A 25,121-nucleotide genomic window follows, 5' to 3' on the forward strand; every position below is an offset into this window, starting at 1 on the left:
AAATTTGGAGCTATTGGAAATTTTACATATTGCCCAATGTATATTGTGTAATTTATTGATGGTCCCTAACTAGCCACATAGGGATATCCAAAGTCAACCCTTAATTTTACTACGGGCATTGCGATTGGGTCAAGTGCTGCTGCACTCCAAATTGATGATTACTTGTGTGCTGCCAGCTGTGGGCAGGATTCAAACAAACCCAACCTTCCCAAATGTCACAAAACTATGTTTTGGACTTATAATAAATGTTTCTAGATGAGAAGAAGTTTTTTTAGGGGCAGTAGCTATTTAATCTCCATTTTATCTCTTTGCCAATGCCAACAGATGGCGGAACTGCTGAAGGAGGAACTGCAGATGGAGGAACTGCTGAAGGAGGTTATCTTGAGTGAGCGCAGGAAGCATCTGAATCGACTCTTTTGTCCAGAAAGTCACTGAGCAGCTCCACACTGTACCACAGACTCATGAGGTGGAGGAGGTATGTTAGTGACACTGTGTCCAAGGGATTAGAACTAATGGCAACTTGTTGTATTTGGTCTGAACTCAGTGACCTCCATAAATGTTTCAATGCCAATCATCTTTTTTTTTCTCCAGCTGAGGGACCTGTCATGGTTGTCAGGAGTAGTAAAGGTCTCCTTTCTCCTGGTGCCAAAGGCAGACAAAGGCAAGTTCCACATGGGCATCTACCCACTGGGAACTTGCACCAAACCAGACATCTCAGTCGATCTGGCAGTCACTGTTCCTGCGGTACTTAACACCACAGTATTCACTCTGAAACATGGCAGTCATAATTCGATCATACAACAATAATGACATGCATCTATTCACATTTTCCTTCCAGGATGTCCTGCACCCTAAAGATGCCCTAAACCAGAGGTACCCACGGAAAAGGGTCCTCTCGCGACATTGGGATCATGCGGTTTTCATGTCTCCATGGCAACCGTCTCCGCCCCCTCCTGTTGCTTACCCCTCCAGGTACCTAGCAACATACTATAGAACTACACTGTAGCATCTGTTACAGAAGGGTGGTATAGGAATGGAGCCAAGTCATGTAGTCTATTTCACTGTTTTTGTTAACTCAAAGTCAAAGGTTTGTTGGCTTTGCATGCAACCCATATTTTTATTTTATTTTTTATTTCACCTTTATTTAACCAGGTAGGCAAGTTGAGAACACGTTCTCATTTACAATTGCGACCCGGCCAAGATAAAGCAAAGCAGTTTGACACATACAACGACACAGAGTTACACATGGAGTAAAACAAACATACAGTCAATAATACAGTATAAACAAGTCTATATACGATGTGAGCAAATGAGGTGAGATAAAGGAGGTAAAGGCAAAAAAAGGCCATGGTGGCAAAGTAAATACAATATAGCAAGTAAAACACTGGAATGGTAGATTTGCAGTGGAAGAATGTGCAAAGTAGAAATAAAAATAATGGGGTGCAAAGGAGCAAAATAAATAAATAAATAAATAAATAAAATAAATACAGTAGGGAAAGAGGTAGTTGTTTGGGCTAAATTATAGGTGGGCTATGTACAGGTGCAGTAATCTGTGAGCTGCTCTGACAGTTGGTGCTTAAAGCTAGTGAGGGAGATAAGTGTTTCCAGTTTCAGAGATTTTTGTAGTTCGTTCCAGTCATTGGCAGCAGAGAACTGGAAGGAGAGGCGGCCAAAGAAAGAATTGGTTTTGGGGGTAACTAGAGAGATATACCTGCTGGAGCGTGTGCTACAGGTGGGAGATGCTATGGTGACCAGCGAGCTGAGATAAGGGGGGACTTTACCTAGCAGGGTCTTGTAGATGACATGGTGCCAGTGGGTTTGGCGACGAGTATGAAGCGAGGGCCAGCCAACGAGAGCGTACAGGTCGCAATGGTGGGTAGTATATGGGGCTTTGGTGACAAAACGGATTGCACTGTGATAGACTGCATCCAATTTGTTGAGTAGGGTATTGGAGGCTATTTTGTAAATGACATCGCCGAAGTCGAGGATTGGTAGGATAGTCAGTTTTACAAGGGTATGTTCCTAGGCTCCATGTTGCTGGCCTACCTCCTCTCCTCCCGCAGAGTCAGCAACACCATGACCGCCTACCAGCTGCTCCTCAACAGCTTGCACTTCCTGGGTAAGACGCATGGCGTCTCAACCTACCTGTCTGTTTGCTCCTACAGTTGGAGTAACATCGCATGTACCATAAATACTGTGCCAGATTAACAGGAAGAAACAAAAACAAGAAGGGAAAAGAGGTTGATGTGTATAATTTGGGAATAAGGGAGGGATTTCCAAAGTCTTTGAGCAACTTTGGAGAAGGCCCTGTTGCTGATGCTCTGAAGTGTAGACCTGGGAACGGCAAGTTGGCCTGCTGAGTGAGCTTGTGGGTTGGTAGGGGAGATGAAGGTAAGGGGGGGAAAGGTGGTGGGTGTTGGAGAGCCTTGTAGGTCAGTAGGAGGTGTTGATGCGGTGGGAGCCAGTGGAGTTCACCTAGGATGGGTTTGATGTGCTGACAGATCTTAGTGTGGTCATATCATTATGTTTCTATATGTTTTCTTCCCTCTCATTTGTCATCCCTCTCTTCTCTTCCTCAGCTTCCACCGACCTGACGGAGAATGGAATTACCCTCGCTGAAGACCCAGATTCAACAGCGGTGAGACAGGACTAATCCAAATGTCCTTAATGGGGTGATGAGTGTTGCGTAATTTCTCAATTATGGATCACAATCACATTTTATTCCTTTCTTTCCCTCCCTCAGCCCTCTCTCGCCGAGTTCCACAGTGCTTTCCAGGTTGTGTTTGTCGACCCCTCTGGACACCTCAACATGTGCGCCGACATGACCAGCTGCACCTACAATCAGGTGTGTGTCCTGTGCCAAGATGGTTTCAAATTGGCTGGTTGGCAGTAACGTTTCCTCTGATTGGTACCCTATTTGGCTCTCAGGATCAGTACGAGGCGTCGCTGTCACTGCAGTTTTGGGACGACCCCACTGTGGATGGATTCCACGCCCTACTCATGATCCCCAAGCCCATTATTAGGACCAGTGACCATGTCTTCCAGTAAGTACATTGTTCAGATACACACCCCTTCCACACACTTCTCGTTCTCTCCTCTTATGTGTCAACTTTCCAGCTGTGTGAGGTGGTGAAACTGCAGTGCTGCTGTAAGAAGCTCGACCTCCTCGGTGAACTCATGGACCACAGCGGAAACTACGTCCTCACTGTGCTCCCCTTTATCCTCTCCCTCCTGCAACGAGGACTAAGCCAAAGGGTCTGCCTCCTCACCCACTCCCTGACCCCCTGAGGTGAGCATTCTCCTGCCTGTAGGGCTGTTGACTGGAACAGGCTGATTCAGTACTTTTTTAGAGAGAACTGTTTTCTTGATAAAATTCTGAGTGGGTATTCTGGCTGACGTGTGTAACGGTGGTCGGTGGAGAGTGAAGCTCTGAAGCACAATGCCCAGCCGCCCCTGTCCTTTGGCCTGCTGCTCAACCCAGAACAGGATGCATCTGTACTGGAGAGAGGACCCCCTCCAGCTGGCAGCTGAACGTACCTCAACTCCTAATCACTGATCTAGGAGGGTTTGAAGGGCAAGTGTATTTTAAATTGTGCAGTATTTAGCAATCATAATAAGAGTCTGGTTGCAACAGTTGTAATGTGTGTGTGTGTATAGGGCTGTGGCGGTCGTGACATTTTGTCAGCCAGTGATTGTCTTCCAAATAACTGATGGTCTCATGGTAGTTTATCGATTTTGTCACGATCGTCGTAAGGAGCGGACCAAAATGCAGCGTGGTATGTGTTCATGATGATTTTATAATTAAAGAAAGCACTGAATACAAAACAATAAACGAATAACGACCGTGACGCTATAATGAGAACTGTGCTGACACAAGCAACTAACATAGACAATCACCCACAAACAAACAGTGAAACCCAGGCTACCTAAGTATGATTCTCAATCAGAGACAACTAATGACACCTGCCTCTGATTGAGAACCATACTAGGCCGAAACATAGAAATCCCCAAAATCATAGAAAAACAAACATAGATTGCTCACGCCCTGACCATAATAAATAATGACAAAATGAAGGAAATAAAGGTCAGAACGTGACAGATTTTAATAAACATAAATAAGTTTAGCAATTCCGGCTTCCATGCATAGCCTACAAGCCACTGATGAGGACATTTGGAACATCTACATTTTAAAAAGTCTAAAAAATCTATTTAACATAGCCTATACAATAAATCACAATAAATCCATTATTTTAGGCAGGTCTGATGAAACATTATGACATGCATCCTATTTCAGAAGAACGGAATAGCACTTTCTGAGTCGTGCATTCAGACCCAGCAGTCAGAGCCCCTTGACTGTTTGCACATTTTGTTATGTTACAGCCTTATTCTAAAATTGAATAAATCTATACACAATACCCCATAATGACAAAGCAAAAACAGATTTTTAGAAATATTTGCAAAAACTGAAATGTTACATTTATATAAGTATTCAGACCCTTCACTCAGCACTTTGTTGAAGCACCTTTGGAAGCGATTACAGCCTCGAGTCTTCTTGGGTATGACGCTACAAGCTTGGCACACCTGTATTGGGAGATTCTCATATTCTTTCCTGCAGATCCCCTCGAGCTCTGTCAGGTTGGATTGGGAGCGTCGCTGCACCGCTATTTTCAGGTCTCTCCAGAGATGTTCAAGTCCAGGCTCTGGCTGGGCCACTCAAGGACATTCAGTGTCTTGTCCCCAAGCCACTTGGGTGCCAGGTTTCCTACAGATGTGACGCTTGGCATTCAGGCCAAAAAAAGTTCAATCTTGTTTTCATCAGACCAGAGAATCTTGTGTCTCATGGTCTGAGAGTCCTTTAGGTGCCTTTTTTAACAAACTCCAAGCGGGCTCTACCATAAAGGCCTGATTAGTAGAGTGTTGCAGAGATGGTTCACCTTCTGTAAGATTCTCCAATCTCCACAGAGGAACTCTGGAGCCATGTCAGAGTGACCATCGGGTTCTTGGTCACCTCCCTGACCAAGGCACTTTTCACCCAATTGCTTAGTTTGGCCCGGCGGCCAGCAAGAGTCTTGGTGGTTCCAAACTTCTTCAATTTAAGAATGATGGAGACCACTGTGTTCTTGGGGACCTTCAATGCAGCAGACATGTTTTGGTACCCTTCCCCAGATCTGTGCATCGACACAATCCTGTCTCGGAACTCTATGGACAATTCCTTCGACCTCATGGTTTGGTTCACTGTCAACTGTGGGACCTTTTTATATAGACCGGTGTGTGTCTTTCCAAATCATGTCCAATCAATTGAATTTACCACAGGTGGATTCCAATCAATTGAATTTACCACAGGTGGACTCCAATCAAGTTTAAGAAACTTCTTAGGGGGGGAAAAAACGGTTTTCGCTTTGTCATTATGGGGTATTGTGTGTAGATTAATATTAATTTCAACCATTTTAGAATAAGGCTGTAGCGTAACAATGTGGAAAAAGGGAAGGGGTCTCAATACTTTTCGAATGCACTGTGTACACTTAATTTAGCCATTTATGCAACTTTAGTTGTGATACAAAAGCCTATATATATTTATTTTTTAATACCTTCTGAGGTTGCATGATGTGACTAATGATGATTTGATTCGTTCTGCTCTGTTTCTTGCGCAGGCTGCACACACTTCGTTCACAATATGACAAGCACTTGATATTCTCACCCATCAGACTAGTCTAAATGTAATCTGTTTTTTACATAAACCTGCTAATACGTGTGGGATTTTATATTTGATTTAGAATGGCGTCATGTCTGGAATAGCAAATGGAGGTTACGTGCAGTTACGTTTTTAATATGCCAGGTAGGCTACACTGCTTGTAAAACAGATTAATGTGTTTTTAATTTTGAAAGAATTGAACAATAAATATAGCAGCACAACAAGGCTCGTGTTCTTTTAAAAAAGGAAAAAAAGTGTCTGATCACAATTCTGTTTTCACACATGATTGTGCAATGACTGGGTTTATAAGAACACATGTTTCACTAGGCTCTGTAGGCTATGGACTATCCAACCGTGTCCCAGGGGTCTTGGACCTTTAGACTATATGTTATTTAGCCACTTTAGTTGCGGTACAAACCTTATCAAAACATTTAGGCCTATGGGCTAGGCTACATGATGCATGCGGCTATGATTTGAAAAAGTCCCCCCCAAAAAATGCATGTTCTGTTTCTCGCTGGGCATCATTCACAGGTGATATTTTCACCCATCAGACTATCAATTTAGTCTTCTCTTGACATATACTGAAACAATTGTTTTGATTTACAATGGCCATTATGCACCTGTTGGAACTGGGGCAGGGTAAAAAAACAACAACAAAAAACATGGCATCCATATGCACTTGGATTGCGACTGGAGGACGCTTTTCCCCCGTTTCATTTTCATGCCAGTCAGGTAGGCTAAAACAAAGGCAATGTGCTTAATTATTAGGACATTTGAGAAAAATTCCTTACTAATTAAAGCAAATGGCACCATTTTCTTGTTTAAAAAATGTACGGGGCACGCTCCAACACTCAAACGATGCATTTGTGTTTAGTGAGGCTGCAGATCAGAGGCAGTAGGGATGACCATGTGTTCTCTTGATAAGTGTGTGAATTTGAATATTTTGAGTACTTTTGGGTGTCAAGGAAAATGTAGGGAGTAAAAAGTACATTATTTTCTTTAGGAATGTAGTGAAGTCAAATAGTAAAGTACAGATACCCCAGAAAATGACTTGAGTAGTACATTTTCAAGTATTTCTACTTAAGTACTTTATTACACTGACAACAGGTGATCCTATTCCACTCAAACTCTGAATGCCAGGGCTCTCATGAAATGTTTGATTTGATTTGCATATGCATTGATGTCAGTGATTTAAAGGGACATTATAAACTGGGTGGTTCGAGCCTTGAATGCTGATTGGCTGACAGCCATGGTATATCAGACCATATACAGTGCCTTGCGAAAGTATTCGGCCCCCTTGAACTTTGCGACCTTTTGCCACATTTCAGGCTTCAAACATAAAGATATAAAACTGTATTTTTTTGTGAAGAATCAACAACAAGTGGGACACAATCATGAAGTGGAACGACATTTATTGGATATTTCAAACTTTTTTAACAAATCAAAAACTGAAAAATTGGGCGTGCAAAATTATTCAGCCCCCTTAAGTTAATACTTTGTAGCGCCACCTTTTGCTGCGATTACAGCTGTAAGTCGCTTGGGGTATGTCTCTATCAGTTTTGCACATCGAGAGACCTACATTTTTTCCCATTCCTCCTTGCAAAACAGCTCGAGCTCAGTGAGGTTGGATGGAGAGCATTTGTGAACAGCAGTTTTCAGTTCTTTCCACAGATTCTCGATTGGATTCAGGTCTGGACTTTGACTTGGCCATTCTAACACCTGGATATGTTTATTTTTGAACCATTCCATTGTAGATTTTGCTTTATGTTTTGGATCATTGTCTTGTTGGAAGACAAATCTCCGTCCCAGTCTCGGGTCTTTTGCAGACTCCATCACGTTTTCTTCCAGAATGGTCCTGTATTTGGCTCCATCCATCTTCTCATCAATTTTAACCATCTTCCCTGTCCCTGCTGAAGAAAAGCAGGGCCAAACCATGATGCTGCCACCACCATGTTTGACAGTGGGGATGGTGTGTTCAGCTGTGTTGCTTTTACGCCAAACATTTTGGCGTTTTACATTGTTGCCAAAAAGTTCAATTTTGGTTTCATCTGACCAGAGCACCTTCTTCCACATATTTGGTGTGTCTCCCAGGTGGCTTGTGGCAAACTTTAAACAACACTTTTTATGGATATCTTTAAGAAATGGCTTTCTTCTTGCCACTCTTCCATAAAGGCCAGATTTGTGCAATATACGACTGTTGTCCTATGGACAGAGTCTCCCACCTCAGCTGTAGATCTCTGCAGTTCATCCAGAGTGATCATGGGCCTCTTGGCTGCATCTCTGATCAGTCTTCTCCTTGTATGAGCTGAAAGTTTAGAGGGACGGCCAGGTCTTGGTAGATTTGCAGTGGTCTGATACTCCTTCCATTTCAATATTATCGCTTGCACAGTGCTCCTTGGGATGTTTAAAGCTTGGGAAATCTTTTTGTATCCAAATCCGGCTTTAAACTTCTTCACAACAGTATCTCGGACCTGCCTGGTGTGTTCCTTGTTCTTCATGATGCTCTCTGCGCTTTTAACGAACCTCTGAGACTATCACAGTGCAGGTGCATTTATACGGAGACTTGATTACACACAGGTGGATTGTATTTATCATAATTAGTCGTTTAGGTCAACATTGGATCATTCAGAGATCCTCACTGAACTTCTGGAGAGAGTTTGCTGCACTGAAAGTAAAGGGGCTGAATAATTTTGCACGCCCAATTTTTCAGTTTTTGATTTGTTAAAAAAGTTTGAAATATCCAATAAATGTCGTTCCACTTCATGATTGTGTCCCACTTGTTGTTGATTCTTCACAAAAAAATACAGTTTTATATCTTTGTTTGAAGCCTGAAATGTGGCAAAAGGTCGCAAAGTTCAAGGGGGCCGAATACTTTCGCAAGGCACTGTACCATGGGTATGACAACATGTATTTAGACTGCTCTAATTACAGTGGTAACCCGTTTATAATAGAAATAAAGCACCTTGGGGGTTTGTGGTATATGGCCAATATACCACACCTCTTCATGCCTTATTGCTAAAATAGAGTGCTGAGTACTGGCCATTAGCAACTTGCAGCAAGTTTGGTAGGCTACTAATGACTGCATCAGAGCGCAGTTTTGCAGAAGCCCAGTTACCGTTACTCAACGGCCACATGGAATTTGACTGTGGTTATGATTTGTAACAGGCTCCTTTCTCCTCTCCTCAGCCATGCAGACAAACTAGAAACCTGTGTGAGGTACATTGGAGGGATGCTGGATGAAGTCATCAAAGTAGGACATGAGGTAGGTCAGTTTTTCTGTAGTAGTGTGTCTTACCAGCAGGGGATGCTGGTGTGGTTTGATGACTCCCTCCATCCAAACCATATCTGAAACCTACAGCTGTGTGTGTGTGTGTGTGTGTGTGTGTGTGTGTGTGTGTGTTTTGTGTTCCCCAGCTGTGCAGCACAGGTGAGGAGGAGAGTCTGAAAGTGGTGCAGTCCTATGATGACCTGAGCAGGAAGCTGTGGAGGCTGGAGGGGCTGCCTCTGTCCCTCACCTCAGTGCAGGGGTCCCACGTGGCCCTCCGCTATACCCAGGTGACCCCCCCATTTAGACACACTCCAGGGTGTAGTTTCCCCTAGGTACAAATCTAGGATCACTGGATTGGTCGCCCAGTCCTAACCTTAATAGTGGGGGAAATGCAAAACTGTCCCAGGATCAACTTCAGACACAATCTACAGGCCTCATCTCCTCTTCAGCTTCATGCAGGAGATGGTCCATCATTTCAAAGTTTGTTTTGTACATTCTTCCTCCATCACACAGGTGTTCCCCTCCCCTAGTGCCCCTGAAGCTGGATTACTTGCTTTTAGACAGAGAAACGTTGTCCCGGTTGCTGGTGCCCCAGGAGGACAAACCATGCCCTGTGTACATCGCGCCTGTCAAAGGTACCTCATCACACGGCGTGTGTGTGTGTTCTTCTGTACTATACAGACTAAACAGAAATGTGTTGTTGTGGATCCAGGGTATAATTCTGTTGTGTTTTTTATTGGGGCGTGTGTGTTCTACTATGAGCCCCTCTCTCGTTGCCTCCTGTTGTAGTGATCTGCCACATGGAGGGCAGTGGGAAGTGGCCTCATGACCGGGTGGCCGTCAGCCACATTAAAGCAGCCTTCCACATCGGCCTGGGAGAACTGCTGACCAAACACCACCGCTAAACCTGCCAGCCCAGCCCCACACACCTGCCAGCCCAGCCCCACACACCTTGACGTGTGGAAGGTAGGGGCCCTGCTTGCTGTCTGTGGGGGTGGGAGCTGGCCTCGACATTAACGCTTTTCCGGGACAAGTAAGTAGTCTGACAAGAAGAATATAGATTCAAGTTGTCGGGAATGGACAAGTAAATCAAATATCATCACAATCTTCAACAATTACTCTGATCAGAATTGGATCAGAGAGGCCAACATTGAACATAGATTTGAATATTATTCCAATGTACATAAATAAAAAAGCCTACGTGTGAAGGTAATATCCATAGGCCTATTGGCTACAGCCTCATGTACCAACCGATGCTGACATGAGGGAGGTGCCAGAAAATGTAGCCAAACGTTAGACTATTAATTACATAAAAATCGACTAATCGGAGAGTCTTGTGACCATTTGCGCATCGCACATCACCCATCTTGAATCTGAGCGTAGGCGGTAAGCATTTTGAAACTATTCAACCATAAAACTTGTTTTAAACAACCAAGTTTACGTCATTTTATGATGCATGTTTTATAACAGTACATTGTTTTAAAGTGGCCTAGCCAAAATACGACCATAGAAATGTTAAGATAATTATTCATATACCATTGAAACTAGTTATTTTTTTCAATGTTATTTTATTGTCCAGCAGCCAAAGGCAAAGTCCTAGTCAAATTACTAGTAACCAATGCTAGTTGATGCATCTTTAGAGCTCCCTGATTTCTTCATTTCTACAACTTTCTTCAATTAGCGTGAAAACATCGTTCTCAAATGCGCACTGCGCATTTGAGAACGATGTTTTCACGCTAATTGTATTTTGGAACATTTGCACGTAGTTTACAGCCATGTGCACATTGCTGAACTTATACTATTAAGAGAGAGAACTTTATCAACATTTTAAGCTAAATTGTTTGATCTGCCTCATTGCTATAATTTGTGCAGCAGCCTTCCCTGGAGAGAAAATATTTTCTTGAATTAAATAGTATTTGGTTGTAATTGTAATGTACAATATTTGATAGGCTTCAAAGGGCGGCCAACCATCCTCCAGGAGAGTCTCTTTTTTTAAAGGGTCGTTGTTGTATTTTGAGTCATTTTTGTCTGATTCTCTACGGTAAAAAATATTAACTTATTTTATTTCGTGAAATGATTCCTTGCATCATACAACGCCCCTTTAAAAAGACTCTCCCAGAGGATGGTTGGCCGCCCTTTGTAGCCTATAAAATATTGCAACATTACAATTACAACCAAATACTATTTAATTCAAGAAAATATTTTCTCTCCAGGGAAGGCTGCTGCACAAATTATAGCAATGGGTGTATGGTTAGAGGTGATGTTCATTCATGACTAGTATAGGTAAAGGAAAGCATAGGCCTAATGGACAAAAATGAATGGCAACTTATTGCCATTGGGTGAACTATATACACAATCGATTATAGCACTCAAATGGGCTGCAGATGGTGCAAAACATATTGCAAATGGGACATGGCAAATGCCGGGTGTAATAAACCAAAAATCCAAAAGGTGGCGAGCATGCTCCACCGTCTGAAAAATATATGGGAAATGGACAAAGTCACTTCTCAAGGGTGAAATGACAAACTTAAACTTTATAGAAAATGTGTTTTGGACCGATTTTATTTTTGGGGGATCCAATTATACATTTACTAAAGAACCGTATTGATATAGATTTGTCTTATTTCATGCAAGTTTGTACATTTATTTTTATTTAACTAGGCAAGTCAGTTAAGAACAAATTCTTATTTTCAATGACAGCCGTGGGTTCAGTGGGTTCAGGGGCAGAACGACAGCTGTCAGCTCGGGGATTTGAACTTGCAACCTTTTGGCTGCTAGTCCAACACTCTAACCACTAGGCTACCATGCCGCCCCAAACATGGCAAATGTAAGGCCTATGTTATATCCATATCAGGCATATAATAATGCAAATGTCCACTTGTCACACATTATACTCCAAATGGGGTAAAATGTCCATTTGCCATATTTGATCATAGGAAGTCAGTTCCTGAACCCAAAAGTCAGATGGCTTGTATGATGACCAAATGATATAAACTCAGCAAAAAAAGAAATGTCCCTTTTTCAGGACCCTGAATTTCAAGGATAATTTGTAAAAATCTAAATAACTTCACGGATCTTCATTGTAAAAGGTTTAAACACTGTTTCCAATGCTTGTTCAATGACCAATAAACAATTAATGAACATGCACCTGTGAAACGGTCGTTAAGACACTAACAGCTTACAGACAGTAGGCAATTAAGGTCACAGTTATGAAATCTTAGGACACTAAAGAGGCCTTTCTACTGACTCTTAAAAACACAAAGAAAGATGCCCAGGGTCCATGCTCATCTGCGTGAACATGCCTTTGGCATGCTGCAAGGAAGGAGGCTTGAGGACTGCAGATGTGGCCAGGGAAATAAATTGCAATGTTCGTACTGTGAGACGCCCAGCGCTACAGGGAGACAGGACAGACAGCTGATCGTCCTTGCAGCGGCAGAACACATGTAACAACTAGAGGTCGACCGATTAATCGGAATGGCCAATTAATTAGGGTTAATTAGCGATTTCAAGTTTTCATAACAATCAGAAATCGGTCATTTTGGTCGCCGATATTTATTTTTTTACACATTTATTTAATCTTTATTTAACTAGGCAAGTCAGTTAAGAACACATTCTTATTTTCAATGACTGCCTTGTTCAGGGGCAGAACGACAGATTTTTACCTTGTCAGCTCAGGGATTCAATCTTGCAACCTTACGGTTAACTAGTCCAACGCTCTAACCACCTGCCTCACGAGGAGCACTCCTGTTACGCGAATGCAGTAAGAAGCCAAGGTAAGTTGCTAGCTAGCATTAAACTTAATCAATCATAATCACTACTTATCACACATGGTTGATGATATTACTAGTTTATCTAGCGGGTCCTGCGTTGCATATAATCGATGCAGTGTGCATTTGCGAAAAAGGACTGTCGTTGCTCCAACGTGTACCTAACCATAAACACCAATGCCTTTCTTAAAATCAATACACAGAAGTATATATTTTTAAACCTGCATATACAGTGCCTTGCGAAAGTATTCGGCCCCCTGGAACTTTGCGACCTTTTGCCACATTTCAGGCTTCAAACATAAAGATATAAAACTCTATTTTTTTGTGAAGAATCAACAACAAGTGGGACACAATCATGAAGTGGAACGACATTTATTGGATATTTCAAACTTTTTTAACAAATCAAAAACTAAAAAATTGGGCGTGCAAAATTATTCAGCCCCCTTAAGTTAATACTTTGTAGCGCCACCTTTTGCTGCGATTACAGCTGTAAGTCGCTTGGGGTATGTCTCTATCAGTTTTGCACATCGAGAGACTGAATTTTTTTCCCATTCCTCCTTGCAAAACAGCTCGAGCTCAGTGAGGTTGGATGGAGAGCATTTGTGAACAGCAGTTTTCAGTTCTTTCCACAGATTCTCGATTGGATTCAGGTCTGGACTTTGCCTTGGCCATTCTAACACCTGGATATGTTTATTTTTTAACCATTCCATTGTAGATTTTGCTTTATGTTTTGGATCATTGTCTTGTTGGAAGACAAATCTCCGTCCCAGTCTCAGGTCTTTTGCAGACTCCATCAGGTTTTCTTCCAGAATGGTCCTGTATTTGGCTCCATCCATCTTCCCATCAATTTTAACCATCTTCCCTGTCCCTGCTGAAGAAAAGCAGGGCCAAACCATGATGCTGCCACCACCATGTTTGACAGTGGGGATGGTGTGTTCAGCTGTGTTGCTTTTACGCCAAACATAACGTTTTGCATTGTTGCCAAAAAGTTCAATTTTGGTTTCATCTAACCAGAACACCTTCTTCCACATGTTTGGTGTGTCTCCCAGGTGGCTTGTGGCAAACTTTAAACAACACTTTTTATGGATATCTTTAAGAAATGGCTTTCTTCTTGCCACTCTTCCATAAAGGCCAGATTTGTGCAATATACGACTGATTGTTGTCCTATGGACAGAGTCTCCCACCTCAGCTGTAGATCTCTGCAGTTCATCCAGAGTGATCATGGGCCTCTTGGCTGCATCTCTGATCAGTCTTCTCCTTGTATGAGCTGAAAGTTTAGAGGGACGGCCAGGTCTTGGTAGATTTGCAGTGGTCTGATACTCCTTCCATTTCAATATTATCGCTTGCACAGTGCTCCTTGGGATGTTTAAAGCTTGGGAAATCTTTTTGTATCCAAATCCTGCTTTAAACTTCTTCACAACAGTATCTCGGACCTGCCTGGTGTGTTCCTTGTTCTTCATGATGCTCTCTGCGCTTTTAACGGACCTCTGAGACTATCACAGTGCAGGTGCATTTATACGGAGACTTGATTACACACAGGTGGATTGTATTTATCATCATTAGTCATTTAGGTCAACATTGGATCATTCAGATTTCCTCACTGAACTTCTGGAGAGAGTTTGCTGCACTGAAAGTAAAGGGGCTGAATAATTTTGCACGCCCAATTTTTCAGTTTTTGATTTGTTAAAAAAGTTTGAAATATCCAATAAATGTCGTTCCACTTCATGATTGTGTCCCACTTGTTGTTGATTCTTCACAAAAAAATACAGTTTTATATCTTTATGTTTGAAGCCTGAAATGTGGCAAAAGGTCGCAAAGTTCCAGGGGGCCGAATACTTTCGCAAGGCACTGTAGCTAAAAGAATTCCAGGTTAGAAGGCAATATTAACCAGGTGAAATTGTGTCACTTCTCTTGCGTTCATTGCATGCAGAGTCAGGGTGTATGCAACAGTTAGGGCAGCCTGGCTCATTGCGAACTAATTTGCCAGAATTTTATGTAATTATGACATAACATTGAAGGTTGTGCAATGTAACAGGAATATTTAGACTGATGGATACTTTCCGTTAGATGAAATACGGAACGGTTCCGTATTTCACTGAAAGAATAAACGTCTTGTTTTCGAGATGATAGTTTCTGGATTCGACCATATTAATACCTAAGGCTCGTATTTCTGTGTGATATTATGTTATAATTAAGTCTATGATTTGATAGAGCAGTCTGACTGAGCGATGGTAGGCACCAGCAGGCTCATAAGCATTCATTCAAACAGCATTTTCGTGCGTTTTGCCAGCAGCTCTGCTGTTTATGATTTCAAGCCTATCAACTCCTGAGATGAGGCTGGTGTAACGATGTGATGTGAAATGGCTAGCTAGTTAGCGGGGTGCTCGCTAATAACGTTTCAAACGTCACTCGCTCTGAGACTTGGAGTAGTTATTCCCCTTGCTCTGCATGGGTAACGCTGCTTCGAGTGTGGCTGTTGTCGTTGTGTTCCTGGTTCGAGCCCAGGTAGGAGCGAGGAGAGGTACGGAAGCTATACTGTTACACTGGCAATACTGAAGTGCCTATAAGAACATCTAATAGTCAAAGGCATATTAAATACAAATGGTATAGAGAAAAATAGTCCTATAATTTCTATAATAACTACAACCTAAAACTTCTTACCTGGGAATATTGAAGACTCATGGTAAAAGGAACCACCAGCTTTCATATGTTCTCATGTTCTGAGCAAGGAACTGAAACGTTAGCTTTCTTACATGGCAGATATTGCACTTTTATTTTCTTCTCCAACACTTTGTTTCTGCATTATTTAAACCAAATTGAACATGTTTCATTATTTATTTGAGGCTAAATAAATTTTTATTGAAGTATTATATTAAGTTAAAATAAGTGTTCATTCAGTATTGTTGTAATTGTCATTATTACAAATACATTTCAATAATCGGCAGATTTATCGGTAGCGACCTTTTTTTGTCCTCCAATAATCGGTATCGGTGTTGAAAAATCATAATCGGTCGACCTCTAGTAACAACACCTGCACCGGATCGGTACATCCGACCATCACACCTGCGGGACAGGTACAGGATGGCAACAACAACTGCCTGAGTTACACCAGGAACGCACAGTCCCTCCATCAGTGCTCAGACTGTACACAGTAGGCTGAGAGAGGCTGGACTGAGGGCTTGTAGGCCTGTTGTAATGCAGTTCCTCACCAGACATCATCGGCAACAACGTCGCCTATGGGCACAAACCCACCGTCGCTGGACCAGACAGGACTGGCAAAAAGTGCTTTCACTGACTAATGGCGGTTTTGTCTCACGAGGGGTGATGGTCAGATTTGCGTTTATCGTTGAAAGAATGTGCGTTACACAGAGGCTTGTACTCTGGAGCAGGATCGATTTGGAGGTGGAGGGTCCGTTATGGTCTGGGGCGGTGTGTCACAGCATCATCGGACAAGGCTTGTTGTCATTGCAGGGAAGACATTCTCCTCCCTCGTGTTACCCTTCCTGCAGGCTTATCCTGACATGACCCTCCAGCATGACAATGTCACCAGCCATATTGCTCATTCTCTGCGTGATTTCCTGCAAGACAGGAATGTCAGTGTTCTGCCATGGCCAGCGACGAGCCCGGAACTCAATCCCATTGAACACATCTGGGAACTTGCAGGTGCCTTGGTGGAAGAGTGGGGCAACATCTCACAGCAAGAACTTGCAAATCTGGTGCAGTCCATGAGGAGGAGATGCACTGCAGTACTTAATGCAGCTGGTGGCCATACCAGATACCGACTGTTACTTTTGATTTTGACAGTTCTTTTTTTGTTGAGTTTATATCACTGTGTTAAGCCCTGAATCGACCTAGAAGGTCTATTTGTCATATTTGATTATAGGAAGTCAGAATTTCTTGTTGGGGTTGATTCTGCATGTCCATTTCATAATGGGAGGTCCTTATTGATATGCAGTTGAAGTAGAAAGTTTACATACACCTTAGCCAAATACATTTAAACTCAGTTTTTCACAATTCCTGACATTTAATCCTAGTACAAATTCCCTGTCCTAGGTCATTTAGGATCACCACTTTATTGTTAGAATGTGAAATGTCAGAATAATAGTAGAGAGAGGGATTTATTTCAGCTTTTATTTCTTTCATCACATTCCCAGTGGGTCAGACGTTTCGGCTCGATAGGTAATTCAGAGCCTGAGCAGTGCAGAAAATTCACTTTTTTTCTGGGGACCCTAAATGAGCTATTGGCCAGAAACTTGTCGGGTCCGTTTCTATGGGCCGAGGCAGTTTCAATGCACCTAGTCTTGTAATTCTCGGTCTTTTCTAAATGTTGTCATATTCTTGATGTTTTAAAATTAAATTAATATATTGCAAAGGGACAAGGCTGTTTCTCGTCCTGAGAACCTGCTAGAGCGACACAACTCACGGTGCACTACCGCTCTAGAACAGGTTTATAAAGTTTCAGAGCTCTAGGTCTGACGGTTCTTTGATGGTTTTTACGCCGGTAACATCTTAGCTTTGTGTGTGAGTTTTTCTTTGAGGTCTGATGGGCAGTGTGAACACTTGTGACACTAGAACATGTCTCTGTGTCCTGGGTTTATGGGGTGTTTTTTTTTGGGGGGGGGGGGGGGGTCTCAAAATAATATTTGAAGTACATGGGGCTGTGTGAGTCTGTCCATTTGTAATATGAAATATTTTCATTGGCAATATATCATATGGCAAATGGACACTGTCCATATGCAATATAAAAATGCAACTAACTTATTGCAGATGGACACGCTTCATACAGAAAATCGCAGAAATCATGTAGAGCTCCAAAACCTGCCTTAATGGATTCGCCTTAACACGCCTCAACTGGATCTATAACGTTTTTCTAATCCCAGAAAATGTGCATTAACTCAGAGCGTTGGGGCCTCGACTCCATCTTGTTTCTGGGCTAAAAGTACATTTGGCTGACTCTCTGCTCATGAGTTTCGTCTTTGAAGTCTGTTCCGTTTATGAGAAACAGCCATGTCCATTTTGGTAATGAAATTTGCCATGTAGTCAGTCGCCATATGGTGGAATTCTCCGGTACAGCATAAAAAAAGTCAAATTCATTTTTTTTTTATATCTTTGAAACTGAGTGTCCTGGAAACTTGTTTTTTTTTACTTCCTGGAAGACCAGGCCTTGGGGGGCAACCTGAGGCCGTCGCCTATTTTTTTTGTGCACCCGTGGACGTCACATAAAGGGCTGTCCATTTGCCATGTGAAATTTCTCAACCATATGGCAATGTTAATTCATGACTAGTATAGGGAAGCACTCTTATCAGGCACCTTGACTAACTGTGGTGTGTGTGTGTGTGTGTGTGTCAAGGATGGCTTGGCGTTCAGGATACAGGTAGCTTACCACCGGGAGCCACGTCCTGAGGGAGAGTGTGTCCAGAAGGACTCCTTATCATCAGGGACAACAAGGAGGCTCAAGCCCTGGAGATGGCAACCATACACCGGCCCCTACTCACCTGCATGGGTCAGGCACTACCTTTACACTGGAGCGCTCCTTCTATCAGCTAACATTAGCTCTACATATTCTCTCTCCACATCACTCCCTTTCAGCTAACACTTTAGCTTTACACATTTTTACTCTCTCTCGCACTCAAACGAACACACGCATCTTAATGTTTGTGGTTGTGTGTTCTAGGCTCTAGCAACTCCACCCATACTTTGGGGCGGTGTGTCGCCTGCTCAAGCGCTGGCTGGGACCTCTTCAGTGATGACATAAGAGGACACTGCTGACCTGCTGGTGGCGTCCCTCTTCCTGCAGCCGTCCGCCTTCACTCCTCCAGGGTAATTAGCTACCTGCATATCAGTCTATCGCTGACCCTTTCCCTCTCTCTCTCTCTCTCTCTCTCTCTCTCCCTCGTCACCCTCATGTACCACATGACTGATACAACCCCTCTCTCTCCCTCTTTTCTCTTTGTTCATCTACCCCTTCTTTCTCTCGTTCTTGCTGTCTCTTGCTCACTCTTGTCTCACCTGTTCTCTTGCTTTCTTTCTCTTGTTCTCCATGTCTCTTTCTCTTCCGGTCTCTTTCTCTCAGGTCTCCTCCTTCGCTTCCTCCACCTGCTCTCCTCCCTTCGACTGGAGAAACAACCCCCGGTGGTCAACCTCAACAACCAGCTCACCGGTGAGCGCACACACACACAATGTGGATGTATATTGTATCTTATTAACATATACAGTGGGGAGAACAAGTATTTGATACACTGCTGATTTTGCAGGTTTTCCTACTTACAAAGCATGTAGAGGTCTGTAATTTTTAATCATAGGTACACTTCAACTGTGAGACGGAATCTGAAACAAAAATCCAGAAAATCACATTGTATGATTTTTAAGTAATTAATTTGCGTTTTATTGCATGACATACAGTGCCTTGTGAAAGTATTCGGCCCCCTTGAACTTTGCGACCTTTTGCCACATTTCAGGCTTCAAACATAAAGATATAAAACTGTATTTTTTTTGTGAAGAATCAACAACAAGTGGGACACAATCTTCACAACAGTATCTCGGACCTGCCTGGTGTGTTCCTTGTTCTTCATGATGCTCTCTGCGCTTTTAACGGACCTCTGAGACTATCACAGTGCAGGTGCATTTATACGGAGACTTGATTACACACAGGTGGATTGTATTTATCATCATTAGTCATTTAGGTCAACATTGGATCATTCAGAGATCCTCACTGAACTTCTGGAGAGAGTTTGCTGCACTGAAAGTAAAGGGGCTGAATAATTTTGCACGCCCAATTTTTCAGTTTTTGATTTGTTAAAAAAGTTTGAAATATCCAATAAATGTCGTTACACTTCATGATTGTGTCCCACTTGTTGTTGATTCTTCACAAAAAAATACAGTTTTATATCTTTATGTTTGAAGCCTGAAATGTGGCAAAAGGTCGCAAAGTTCAACAGGGCCGAATACTTTCGCAAGGCACTGTAAGTATTTGATACATCAGAAAAGCAGAACTTAATATTTGGTACAGAAACCTTTGTTTGCAATTACAGAGATAATTTGTTTCCTGTAGTTCTTGACCAGGTTTGCACACACTGCAGCAGGGATTTTGGCCCACTCCTCCAAACAGATATTCTCCAGATCCTTCAGGTTTCGGGGCTGTCGCTGGGCAATACGGACTTTCAGCTGCCTCCGAAGATTTTCTATTGGGTTCAGGTCTGGAGACTGGCTAAGCCATTCCAGGACCTTGAGATGCTTCTTACGGAGCCACTCCTTAGTTGCCCTGGCTGTGTGTTTCGGTCATTGTCATGCTGGAAGACCCAGCCACGACCCATCTTCAATGCTCTTACTGAGGGAAGGAGGTTGTTGGCCAAGATCTCGCCATACATGGCCCCATCCATCCTCCCCTCAATACGATGCAGTCGTCCTGTCCCCTTTGCAGAAAAGAATCCCCAAAGAATGATGTTTCACAGTTGGGATGGTTCTTGGGATTGTACTCATCCTTCTTCCTCCAAACACGGCGAGTGGAGTTTAGACCAAAAAGCTCTATGTTTGTCTCATCAGACCACATGACCTTCTCCCATTCCTCCTCTGGATCCAGATGGTCATTGGCAAACTTCAGACGCGCCTGGACATGCGCTGGCTTGAGCAGGGGGACCTTGCGTGTGCTGCAGGATTTTAATCCATGACGACGTAGTGTGTTACTAATGGTTTTCTTTGAGACTGTGGTCCCTTTCTTCAGGTCATTGACCAGGTCCTGCCGTGTAGTTCTGGGCTGATCCCTCACCTTCCTCATGATCATTGATGCCCCACGATGTGTGGAGAGGTTGTAGTCTGTTCGATTGAGTGTGTGGTGAGGTGTCTTTTAAACAGGTAACGAGTTCAAACAGGTGCAGTTAATACAGGTAATGAGTGGAGAACAGGAGGCTTCTTAAAGAAAAACTAACAGGTCTTTGAGAGACAGAATTCTTACTGCTTGGTAGGTGATCAAATACTTATGTCATGCAATAAAATGCAAATTAATTACTTAAAAATCATACAATGTGATTTTCTGGATTTTTGTATTAGATTCCGTCTCTCACAGTTGAAGTGTACCTATGATAAAAATGACAGACCTCTAAATGCCAATGGGGTTGTTCTCTCTGTCGCTGATGTGCTTCATATGTAGACTTACTTTCCCCCCACTCTCTCTCCTAACCCCACACTCTCCTCATCCCACACTCTCTCTCCTCATCCCATACTCTGTCCTGTCCTCATCTGTAGGGGCTGACGACACTGAGATCAAGAATGACTTCATCTCCAGAGTTTCTGCCTGTCATGTTCGTTGCCACGCCCAAAGACAAGACGCTGTCAATCTGGACCAAATAGGCTCCATCTGGACAGGTTAGAACACGGACACACATCCAGTATAGTCACTAGTACAGTCATCCAATAGCATTGTACACAACAGCCCATTGTACACAACATAGTAACAGACTCAGACTTGAAAGAGAAGAAATAGAATACAAACTTGTATCAAATGATTGAACTGCGGTGTACTAACTCTCACACTGTCAAAGGCCGGCAAAAAAAATAAAAAATCCCGTCTGTGTATTGAGTAGTTTCGTCAAGGCTCTAAAGTGCGACCATTTTGGTCGCATATGCATCTAAATATTTTGCTGTGCTACCTACAATTGCAATTTTGGAGCACCAGTGCACCTACAAGAGAAATTACTCAGATAAGATTTTTTTCTAATAATTATACTTCACTCTACTGTTGTTTTCCAAGTGCCCTAGAGAAACGATTGAGTGAATATTCGTTAGCATCATGGTTGTACCATTTTTACAATAGCATTTTTTAAAATTGTTTCTAGCCCTAGCAGTCCAGAAGATATGACCCAAATTACCCGCACAACATTTTTTTCCTTCCTATAGCGGATTAGATGTCTGCGTTTTTACTTTCATAAACATGTCTCGGGCCATTCTTAAGCTACTCGTGGGCCATTCATTTACGCCTTGTTCAGTCATGTTACCTCATTAGCTAGCTAGCTAACAACCGGATAACTTTACCAGTATATTCAAACATTTGGGGGCACAGAAAGAAAGAAAAAGGGCTATATATTTTTCAGGAGATCAATGATCATAGTAATGAATGACGGATCTCTTGCATGTCATCACACACAATGTTCTTAAAGGGATAGTTCACCCAAATTGCAAAATGAATCATTGGTTTCCTTATCCTAAAGTTTTAGCATTTCTGGCACAAATCCCATTTAAGTCATGGGACCGATATGACATTTTTTCGCGCGTCATGTCCAAATCATCCGAAAGTATCTCAAATCGAAGCTCAACAAAGTAACTAGTAGATGATTTGAACTTGTAACATGCTAGCATCATTCCTCTGACTTTAATGGGATTTGTGCCACGAATGCTAAACCGTTAGCATGTGGAAACAGTGCCAGGGGAAACTGGATGCTGTCATACCTTGTCCAAAGACCGCTTACAGGGTAAGGAAACCAATGTAATTTGGGTGAACTACAATTGTCCATGCAATGCATCTGTCACACCCTGACCTTAATATTCTTTGTTTTCCTTGTTATTTTGGTTAGGTCAGGGTGTGACATGGGTGATGTATGTGTTTTTGTCTTGTTTAGGGGTTTTGTATGTTTATGGGGCTGTTTCCTTTCTAGGTAAATTGTATGTCTATGGTTGCCTAGATTGGTTCTCAATTAGAGGCAGCTGTCTATCGTTGTCTCTGATTGGGAACCATATTCAGGCAGCCATATTCTGTGGGTACTTTGTGGGTGATTGTCTATGTTAGTTGCTTGTGTCAGCACAGTTCTTATTATAGATTCACGGTCGTTATTCGTTTATTGTTTTTGTATTGAGTGTTCAGTGCTTTCTTTAATTAAAACATCATCATGAACACATACCACGCTGCATTTTGGTCTGCTTCTTACGACGATCGTGACAGCATCTCAACAAGAAAATTGTGCTTTTATACAATGTTGAAACCTAATATTCTACAAATGCCATTTTAGCTTTTTATAATTAACAAATGCATTTACAGGTTTACATATTAGTTTCTAGGGCACAACATGTGCTTCAGAAGTATCTAGAATACATGTAGGCCAAATACAGGCTATAGCAACCGTTCCATGTTAAATTCTTTACAAATATTTCCGGTGCTCCTAACTTTTAGAAGTTGGGAGCACCAGTTTTACCAATGATTTTTTTTTACATTTAGAGCTGTAACTATAGTAAGTCTAAAAGTAGAGGTGCCATCATAAACAGCGGAGTATAAATGAATTACATGGTCTTGTTAGTCGGCAGTCAGTTTCCCTATCCTTGGACCCTTCCTCAAGGCACACCGCTCTCCTGCGTCACACTTTGAGGGTCCACACATATCGTTATCACTATTACTACTTAGTAAAAATGGTAAAGGTAGAAAGGATGTATCTCACTCACCATAGGCAACTGGCTGTTTCTTTTCATGATACGGACCCCTATTGCTTTTTAACTTTTCAAGCATCTCTTATAAATCACTCATCTGTAATGCCATACACATTCCGTTTGTGACGTTATATCACCAATACAATATTACATTAATTCAAAATGGCATTAAGAATATTTTTTTCTCAATTTCTGCTGTTATAGACATACAATGGATATGGCTTATATAACAATAAAAAGTTAATTTAATGCTCACCAATTTGCTTTTTGTCCCTGTCCACTTCAGTTGAAGATATTTTTTTCATGTCTGCTGTTTGATAGAGTACGTTGAGAAATACGGCAGCACACCGCAACATGGGGTGATAAAGCCGGCAGCTTCTCATCTCATTTAGCTTCCCAGCTCCACCTCAACCACTTGATTACAATGCTCAAACTAGCTGTTCTCCAGACCTGGCATCTTTTTATGTGTTTCTGTCAAAGAGCTTTGAATTCAATAGTCCTACCTTGTGACGTGCAGAAGAAGCATCATAAACGAACATGTTCATGTGCCTGAGGAAGAACTTGTGCGTTTGCGCCATCTGCCACTTTCACATTGATGGCAAATGTGCACTTTCATTTTGGAGCACTGCAGTGCACCCACAGTGAATGAGACCGAAACATAGATTGAAATGCACCAAGGATGCACAGTAGCACTTGCCTAATCAGTTTATTAATTGAGAAGCAGATTGAGCCGAAGCACACAGGCACACGTATCAATGGAACAGCTATTAATTGTTCCATTGAAGCCCAAAGCCTTCAGCCCACTGCCTTCCAAGATAAAGACAGAAAAATCTCAATTTCTGCTTATACATTTCTTTGTGTACCCCCCCCCCGGTCATGTGTCTCGCCCTCTTCCAGACCTCACAAATGGTGGCTCATCGTGTTGAGGTGAGTGGGGAGGCTCCTCACACTGTCCCCAACGTGGCCTTCAGGGTCATGGGCCAGGGTCTGGTCAAGTCAGTGGAGGCAAGGACCGGTGAATGGGTGGTGTGGACTGAGCACGTGCGCAAACGCACACACACACACACCCTCGCACACAGAAACACGTACGGTAATTGTATTTGAACTTAAACAATCACATTTTGAAATGGATTACCCCGTAGCCAGCAAAACGTGTCCACTCGTTGACACCTTTTTGTCAAAATGAAATCAACATGTTGTAACACAGTTAGTCATTGTATATCCAATTGTGTGCTAAACGCAAGCCATGCACATTTACTGGATAAAATAAACATTGTAAGAAGCTAACCATGTGATGTCTTTGTTTTCGCTGGTGCTTTAACCCCGTCTGTGTTACTGTTTTGTACGCACAGTGTGCTCCGTATGTATTGGGACAGTGACACATGTTTTGTCTCAACTCCAGCACTTTGGATTTGAAATGATACAATGATTATGACATTAAAGTGCAGACTGTCAGCTTTAATTTGAGGGTTTTTTTCATCCACATTGGGTGAATCGTTTAGAATCTACACCATTTTTTATACATCACTCCCCTCATTTTAGGGATCAAAAGTATTGGGACATTCACTTGTGTATTAAAGTAGTCAAAAGTTTCAGTTTTTGCTCATATATTCCTAGCACACAATGATTTATATTAAGCTTGTGACTACACTTTGGTTGCATTTGCTGTTTATTTTGGTTACATTTCAGATTATTTTGTGCCCCATAGAAATGAATGGTCATTTCGGAGTGACTTTTTTTATTGTAAATAAGAATAGAATATGTTTCTAAATACATCTACATTTAACATGGATGATTCCGGATAAGAATCGGCTCCAGTAAGATGAATAACTATTGAAAGATGGCTGATATGCAGTTTTCTACACGGTGCAACCTTTTGGTAGCATTTGTATATCATAGGAAAAGACACCGCATTTACACAGATTTGCATGACCTCCAAATATATCATACTTTGACTAAAACAATGACTTATTGACATACATTG

General features: G+C 42.2%; 1 pseudogene; it reads left to right on the forward strand.

The window, feature by feature from the left end:
- The first annotated feature begins 271 nt into the window (after positions 1-271).
- On the forward strand, positions 272-24,516 carry LOC110535023 (nucleolar protein 6-like; annotated as a pseudogene).
- The last annotated feature ends 605 nt before the right edge of the window (positions 24,517-25,121 follow it).

This window comes from Oncorhynchus mykiss, chromosome 11 (genome assembly GCF_057628025.1).
Source record: "Oncorhynchus mykiss isolate SJ-2025 chromosome 11, ASM5762802v1, whole genome shotgun sequence".
Taxonomy (NCBI): Eukaryota; Metazoa; Chordata; class Actinopteri; order Salmoniformes; family Salmonidae; genus Oncorhynchus; species Oncorhynchus mykiss.